The 8,788-nt window shown below is 34.9% G+C and overlaps 1 pseudogene; it reads left to right on the top strand.

Moving 5' to 3' along the window:
- The first annotated feature begins 223 nt into the window (after positions 1 to 223).
- On the top strand, positions 224 to 799 carry LOC119506851 (annotated as a pseudogene).
- Positions 800 to 8,788: the final 7,989 nt, after the last annotated feature.

Raw genomic sequence — 8,788 nt, 5'->3', positions numbered from 1 at the left:
CCCTTAAGATCATTAGTAAACTAAAGACATTATTTTTAGGATTTGCGATAGTTTGATTTACAAATTCCATAAAAGCAGCCTAGGAGTTATCTAGGCCAGACGTTGTAGAGAGTCTCCATGATTTCCTGCTTCAATGGAACCCGGTGCTCACCCCCTTTGGCTGGCCACTCTGAGCAGCCCTCTGCCACTGCTTCAGTGCCACACTGCCACCACCTTCTCTCCTCAACCACCTACCATAATGGCCACATCCCAGTCGTACATGCACCAGATCTACAACTAGGACTCAGAGATCACCATCAACCACCAGATCAACCTGGAGCTCTACGCCTGTTACATCTACCCGTCAGTGTCTTACTACTTTGACCATGATGATGTGGCTTTGAAGACTTTTGCCAAATATTTTCTTCACCAATCTCATGAGGAGACAGAACATGCTGAGAAGCTTATGAAGTTTCAGAACCAACAAGGTGGCCAAATCTTCCTTCAGGATATCAAGAAACCAGAATGAGACAACTGGGAGAGTGGGCTGAATGCAATGGAGTGTGCATTACACTTGGAAAAAAGGGCAAATCAGTCAGTACTGGAACTGCACAAACTGGCCACTGACACAAACAGCCCCCACATGTGTGACTTCACTGAGACACCTTACCTAAGTGAGCAGGTAAAGTCCATCAAAGAGCTGGGTGACTACATAACCAACTTATACAAGATGGGGGCCCGGGACTCTGGCTTGGCGGAGTATTTGACAAACACTGTAGGAGGTCCTAGGGTCCAGGGCCTGCCCCCTCCTCTGTTATGAGATACACACAGCCACCTTCATGACCAGGCAACAGGCCTCCTTCCCAGGGTGGGGGGAGAAAACATTAAAATTCCTCTCCCCTAATCACGGTTAGCAACCAAATCTCATGAGAAACTCCTTTGTCACAAACCTTTATAAGCCCCGCCACACACACATACACCACCACCTTGGCACTCCTCCATCTTTCTCATGGTTCACTTTCCATGGTCGGTTGCAACCATGAGAACATCATCTCCTGTCAGTAAGTCCCAATTAAACCCCTGTCACTTTCATGCCTGGTGTGTTCTTCGGTCTTCGGGCTAAGCTGGGTTGGAACAAGCCCACTCTGGGAAACAGTTATGATGAGAGCTAAGCCTTATGCCATCTTCCCCAGGGCCACAGGGTGACTTCTGTGGTCACCACAGCAGTGCATGCATTAAAAAAAAAAGTTATCTGTAAGATTTCCTAAAGTAGTCATTTTTGAAGGCAATGAATAGAGTTCTACCATTTTAAAGATAATTTTGTATATTTTGTTATCGATGTAAACTATCCCCACTAAAAATATTTCCAAATATCTGCATTGTTTTTGAATTCCATAACAGTCTTTCTCCTTTTACAAGTTTATTGAAAACTTATCAACTACTCTGAGGTTTCTGAGGAAACTAAAGACTTTTCTCTTAGGAAATAAATCTATAAACAATAATGATTACAATGTGTCCTACAAATGTTCCTTGAGTTCTGCCTGGCACAGTGAAAGCATTCAAAGAAAGCAGTAATTTATTTATTTTACTTTAAAGAAATTATAGTACAAATAGCTTCCATTTAGACATTAGCAAATGTTACTAGAGAAAGATTTTTTCAGACCTGAAGGAATCAGTTCTGGGTGAATTTGTTTTACCACAGGCACTATTGTTTTACCCTGCCAATCAAGCTAGGGGAAGAAAGTGATCAGAGCTTGGCCTATACTGAAGTGAAAAGCCTTTTGAAAGCCTCCATTATCATCCTTTTATATAATCATTTTGTTCTTGTTGTTTTTGTAATGTAACATTTCTTATCTCAAAATGGGTAGTACCTTCCCCACTTTCTACTTTTCTTTTAGAATTCACAATAAACTTGTCATCAGTTCTGCTAAATGAAATGATACGTGTGTCATGGAAATAGTAAAGCATACAATGGTAATGATATTGTGTCTTTCTTCTCTGTTTGGAGACAAAAAAAAAAAATGTTGGCCTTAGACCAGTCACTTGGCATGCCATTCTTTGGCCCATGACTCAGCAGAGGTCACTTGACATTTGCTAGGACCCCTTTCAGAAGTCTACTCATGGTAGCTTGCCACTCAGATTGTCACCTGGGGCAACTGACGACTCCCAAACTCCCATCTCAGGGATACTGATGAGTTGAAAATTATAAAAGAAAAAATATCCTATTAATCAAACGTAAACATTCAAGGGTAAATGAGGGAAATTTTTTCAAGAAATGAATTCAGAACTATCACAAAAGCATCCCTTGATTACTTTTGTGCCTCTTTACTTTTAAAAGTTTTGTTTGTTTCCTTGTGGGTTTTTGTTTTGTTTGTTTGTTTATTGTACACGCTCTACTAAGAAGCTTTGAAATACTTGTGTTTGTTTGGAATATCTCTGGAAAAAAATTTAGGCATTAAAAAAGAAATCAAATCCAACCTTCAAGGAAACTAATGAATACAGGAAATTACCTTTTACTAATTTTTATATTTGCACAAGGATGTGAATGTTTTAGATAAAAACTTGGGAGAAGATGTTTTCTTATAGACTATGGATTTTTTCAGTGGTCATAGAACATTTTCCTATGCAATGTTCACTCTGTTACTTACTGTTTTACTTAGTTGTGGTGATAAAAATTTTTGATTAAAAGTAGGAAAATAAAGTGAAGAAAAAAAGTCTTGTCAAATGAATAGGGCAGAAGTGGTCTTATACTTAGTTGACCCACAAAATGTGAAAAAAGCATCTAAAGCTCAGATTAATAAATGAAGTGACAAAGCAATTGAGAGTTATGACATAAATATGAGGTAAGGAAAAGAGAAGACTGACAGAGTCTTTAAACCCTTGCAAAGATGATGGGAAATAAACAGGTCTATTAAAAGAATTTGCAGGTGGGCTAACTTCATTAGTGTGTGCTTCCCTTAGAAGGCTTAGGTGGGTCTTCATAAGAAGTTAGGGCTCTAGCTACAGAGGAAGGGAAGATTTTTGAGGAAAGGAACTAGATGTTCTGTTTAGGAAAGAGCATGGCAAGTGCTTAAATGGCATAGAGGACAATAGGTTTGACTGGAATGGCAAGTTCTCCTGGAAAACTTTAGGGGATATTTTTAACTACATGTATGAAGTGGTTCTGGTAGAATGTTATAATTCTGAAAACATCTATGCATCCACTTTTGTTAAAAAAAAGTCAGAGAGAGGGTGCCTTGATTGACTTCTCTCTTTCACAGCTCACATACATAATCTGTCTGTTTTATTCTGGATAAGATCTCTCAAATCTATCATTCCAACTACACTGCAATCCTCCTTGCCTGAAATAAATCCTTAATCTTTCTTGAGAAAATTCAAATTCCACATATGGTGTAAAGTTGATGATCTTCTATCAATAATTAGCTTTATTTCTCACCACCTTCCAACTGTACTCTTCCATAAAAATCCACATGCTGTTCTTCAAACACACATTCCCCCTCTATCTGAAATGCCTTCCTACATCCTGGAGTATATTTTACTAACAGTTCAATACTCGGCTATTGTGTTCTTTTTTCTGTGAAGACTTTTCTGACTTAGGTGAATCTGGGTTAGGTGTCCCTTCCATATACTTCCTTTATATTTACGCAGTGTATTCGATGTTTATTTTTATTCACCTCCATAATGATGCTATGAACATCCTGAATTACCTTATAAGAGTTATCATCCTCATCTGGAAAAACTCAAATCCATCAATTTCTCTCTGAAAGCAGAATGGACATGGATTTCAGCAGTGACCTCAGCAGAGCAGTGTAGAGAAGGATTTGCAGCCTCCTCATTGTGGATTGAATAAGCTATTCAATTTTCTATTGAAAAAGTTCAAGATTACTTTAGCATCTCCAGAAACAACAATTTGAGTCAGCTAAAACAAGATACTCAAGTCTTTTTAAGTCTACTTACATTACCTCAGTGATGGGAAGCAAATTGGATTCCTCTTAAAATAAATACAGTTCAAATTTAACAGAAATCCTTTTGAATCTGTTAAATATTTTTATAATGTAATTATATCCAAACGTGTGTTCCCAGAATTTGAGGTGATTTGAATAGAAACAATCAGGGAGAGAGGAAAGGTTAACAAGCTAGTTTCAGGATTAAATCAATTTTATAAGGAAATTAAGTGTTTACTGATAACGATGTTGGAAAAAACTAAAATTTCAAATGTTTTTACTTTTACTTGGAATTATATCAAATCAGTGTTGTATTGCTGCTCGTTTTATGCTGCTCTGAGGTTGTGTGCGTATTTATCATATAAATATGTATAAACGTAATATATATTTCTTTAAATATGGGAAAATAATTACTTTGAATTAATGCAACATATTTGTTCTATAAATTCCAGTGGAAACATTTTGGAACTGCTTTTTTTTTTTTTTTTTTTAGCAAAGGCAGAACAATATGCTATTTAAGAGAAATTTAAAAGCCTCCTGATTGTAAATTTCAATCCACTTTGTTAAAAATTCAAAATGTGGTCCTTATCCACTGTGGATGACAAGAAAATTGGCCAAAAGAACCATCCAAACAACTTATTGCTTTTTGTGGCTATTACCTTGTGTTTGCAGTCAAGTTTGCCTTTGAGCCGCATGTTTAGATGAAACTTCTTACGCGTGCACTATCTGTAACAGCCCCTACAAAGTCCTCTCCTCGAGTTCTTCACACATGTATGCACAAATATTATGATCAGGTACAACAAACAATTTTCTTTCAGTCGACTCAAAAGTTTGTCATTTTCCCCCAATTTAGTAAAATGACTCAAAAATTCTATTATACGTAATTTAAATTCCAGGTAAAGCAAACGGAGAAAACTCTGTGAGTTTCCTGCTTGAAATCTCATTTTTCCTCTGACATTCCAGAGTTCTCATCAAACTTTAGTGTCTTTTGGTTTCAGAATATGTGCTTAGCTATTCCAGCCACCAGAGAGCTGCCTTACTCGGGGGTCTGGCTTTCACTTGTTAGGAGCTACGACATCTGCAATTCTGTTTTTCCAGTTACTGAGATGCAGTCATCTTTATTCTTTTTCTTTTTGGTATAAGCACAATATGCTGGGAAAAAAAATGACCAAGTTAGTATTCATTTTTTTGGACGTGTTATTATTCAAACAGAAATACAGAAACCATCTCTTGCCATTGAGAATGCTATTCCTTCCATATCACCTCAAATTCTGGGAATGCATGTTTGGATACAATTACATATAACAAATATTTAATAGATTCAAAAGGATTTGATTAAACTTTGAACTGAACTTATTTTAAGAGGAATCCAATTTGTTTCCCATTACTGAGGGAAGTAGATTTGAAAAGACTTAGGAATGTAGATTTAAATGAGTCAATTTTTGTGTCTGAAGAAGTGAATGTAAGTATCTTTTTTTCTGTTTTCTTATCATTAATTACCTATATTCTCATTTTGGATATTATGTAAACTCAAAATATCCTATATCTAGGCCTCTTGTACATTTGTGAATATTTTTATGAAGCATCAAGCAACTAAGAGATAACTAAAGAAAATCATTCCCTGTTAAGCTGGATTTCTTTCCTAACTAAAAAAGAAAATCAGTTATGTTCTATAAGAACAAAGCCTCTAAAGTTTTCATAATATGGTTTATGCATGCCTTCAAGTTACTACTCTAACAGCAAAGGATGGCAGAATTTTCATTTGGTTAGGAAGGAAGCAGCAGGCAAAGGGAAAGTTAATTACAGGAATGGAAGCTAGGGACACAAAATGGTAACAGGGGACAGGTAGAGAGTCCTTAGGACACCACAATCAATACTGTCCTAATCAATACTATGATGATTGAATTACCTTCTGTTCCTATTTGCAAAACATTGAACTTAATCAATAGATTTAAACATGAACCTGATCATTTGGCATTTTCCACTAAAGCAGACTAAAACAAAATACATTTGTTAAATGGAGGCCTTGGGATTATATTTCATGACATTTACAAGTCAACTTCAAATCTTGAATTTTATTTTAAATACCTATGAGTTTGAGGCATTTGGCATTTGTTCTACCTGTGTTATATTCTGATTGTAAGCATAGTGCAAGTACCTGGCACACATGAAAGATTTTTAGGTTGTTCCTTGTGAGAGCGAAGTTGCGAATTGAAATTATCAGCTATTCAAATGTGATAATGTGTACTTTCATGTGAAGAAAGAAAGTCAGGTTTTAGGTACTGGATTGATTGAGTTGATCAATGCAGATCCAAATTTCACTAACCACTTTTGACTCTATTTCCTCTGCATAATTTGGTTTCAATTTAATTGCTAAAGAAATAGGATCTATAACTTAAATCCATGTTTTTATTCCATTTTCCCATTGCCTCAGAAATGTTGTTTATTTCGTATCATAGTCCAAACCTATTATTATGATAATTACTTTCAACATGAAAACATTTAATAATGTCAAATGTAATTTAAATTAATATCTGCCTATCAAGGTTTCAGAGGTATGAATATTTTTTAATGAAATGCACAGAGTAGTTGTGGGTTTTTCTGTTTGTTTTTTCTGCCTGCTCATATAATTCTTTCTCTAGGAAGTGTAAAAATAGGAGGAGATTTTTAAAAATATATTGTTAGGTGTTAGAGACCCCTAAAATATGGGTCAGACATCTATGGATTATTTTAAAATAACCAGTTTGATTCCCACACCATACAATCCATCCAAAGTGTACTAATGATGGCTCTCGGTATAATCACAGATTTGTGCATTCATCACCACACCTATTACTCTTATGGCTTGTGCTTTTATAGGGTGAAATATATGCCCTCAATGCTATCAAATATAAAAGCCCACAAGAGTTGTTAGATATTATGAAAACAACTCAATTATCTGGAATAATTAGAGAATTAGATTTTTTACATGAATGAATTTGAGAAATTGCTCAGCTAAATCACTCTAAGGACCACCACCACTTGTTTTAACTTTCTATTTGGAATTTTTCTGAAGTATCATCACTTTCCTATCCCATACAGAGGATTACTTTTCCTTTTTATTTAGTGACTTATACTAATCCCATCTATGCGAAAAGTAATTATTTAATTATGCTGCAATGTTTTGATGTTCCTAAAGACTAGTGAAGTTTTTCTATTTGTTTCTGTAAGTTCTTTATTTTTGATTTTGGTTTATTTGTTGTTACATTCTGCTGTAATTCGCATGCTTGCTCCTTTTAACTTGTGACCTATAATTTGTTACATATATGTATAAAGCAAAAAATTAATTTTCCCTTCTGAAGAAGGAGGCCCTGGATTTTTTTTTTTTTTTAATCTGTGAGTAAAACAACTGTTGTTATATCTCTTCAGGAAGCTCTTTTTTTCTCCCTGATTCTCAGCTGTGTAGATAATGGGATTTCTGGATAGCTGATAAGTGGATTCTAAGTGAGGAATCATTGTAGTATGTTTCCATCTTCTTTTCAATTTCTATCTCAATTTTGTTTTAGAGAATAGCTTTCATTAGCATCTGCTGCTCAGATACATTCCTCACATCTATATTCAATATCTGTTCATCCAGGATGCAGGTTGGGATGTGGTTTGAGTTAGAGTTCTGCATCAGTCAGTCTCTCATGCTGCTGGGTTAAGTGTATGTAAATCATATATTGGACTATCGTTTGCAGTTTCAAAGAAAATTCTGAAGTGGCATAATATATACAAGTACCTTCATTTTGTTTCTTCTTTCTTTCTTTTTTCCTTTTGGAAACTTACTGTGGAGTCTGGTTTCTTGGAAACATTTCTCTTTCCTGTTCTTTGATGCTCTAACTGTTTTATATAAGTTCAGAGACAATCACATTGGCTATCTTCATTTCATTTATTTGGACCTAATTTCCTCTTGATTGTAAATTTGTCATTGGGGAATCCTTTTCTTCCTTTAGGCCAAACAGCTGCATTTTATTTTATTTTATTTTTCTTCTTTTTTTATCCATTTAGGAGGTCAAGTTCCTCTGGGGGAAAAAACTTCAGTTCATTATGTTCTTTTCTTTTATATCAACATGCATAACAAAAAAGTACAAATTGCTTTTGGGCTGAGAATTGCTGTAGTAGATTTATTAGAGTTCATTTTAAGTTGTCCTTGCATTTCCAAAAGGTAGCACCACTTCCAAATAACAAAGTCCAGTGAGCAGTTTATTATAACTAATTTACTTTAATCTGAAAAATATGAAAAATGCATTGTTAGCCACATACTAGAGTGTGACTGAAAAGAGTGATATTTGTTTAGCTTTTGTTTCTATTTTGCTATGCTTCACATTCCATTTATGAGTACTTAGTTTTGATTAACGAGAATCATTAGTCAAAATAACTATTAAAGATAGGTCAATGTTTTGGGCACTACCTTATATTTATAGAGTATCTGAATATCTTGATTTAAATGATTTATTACATCTCTGTGGGTTTTAGGCTATAACTGTATAATTAGAATTAGTCACTGGCAACAAGGATTCTGTCCCAGTGCTGAGAACTTTTAGTCAAATTGGTAAGTAAGTGTTAAAAGTTTACATTTAACTTGAAGAAAGTATAATTAAAACATAGAAACTTGCCATATTATTTTTGAAAGTCAAGGAAAGACGGACTTAATACTTTCCAAACAGTTATTTATTTATTTTGTTTATTTATTTATTTTGACATTTATAAGCTCTTTATACACATTTTATATTAGGTTTCATCTTTTTTGGGGGGAGGAGTTAGCTAGTTTAAGGATTGTCCCAAAAGGGTCAGGATCTTTTGTTTCAGGGAAGAATGCAACTGCATCTGTGTATGGACTAAGA

The sequence above is a fragment of the Choloepus didactylus genome, chromosome 12 (assembly GCF_015220235.1).
Source record: "Choloepus didactylus isolate mChoDid1 chromosome 12, mChoDid1.pri, whole genome shotgun sequence".
Classification (NCBI taxonomy): domain Eukaryota; kingdom Metazoa; phylum Chordata; class Mammalia; order Pilosa; family Megalonychidae; genus Choloepus; species Choloepus didactylus.
The sequence above is the reverse complement of the archived record's forward strand: the minus strand, read 5'-3'. Positions and strand labels throughout refer to the sequence as shown.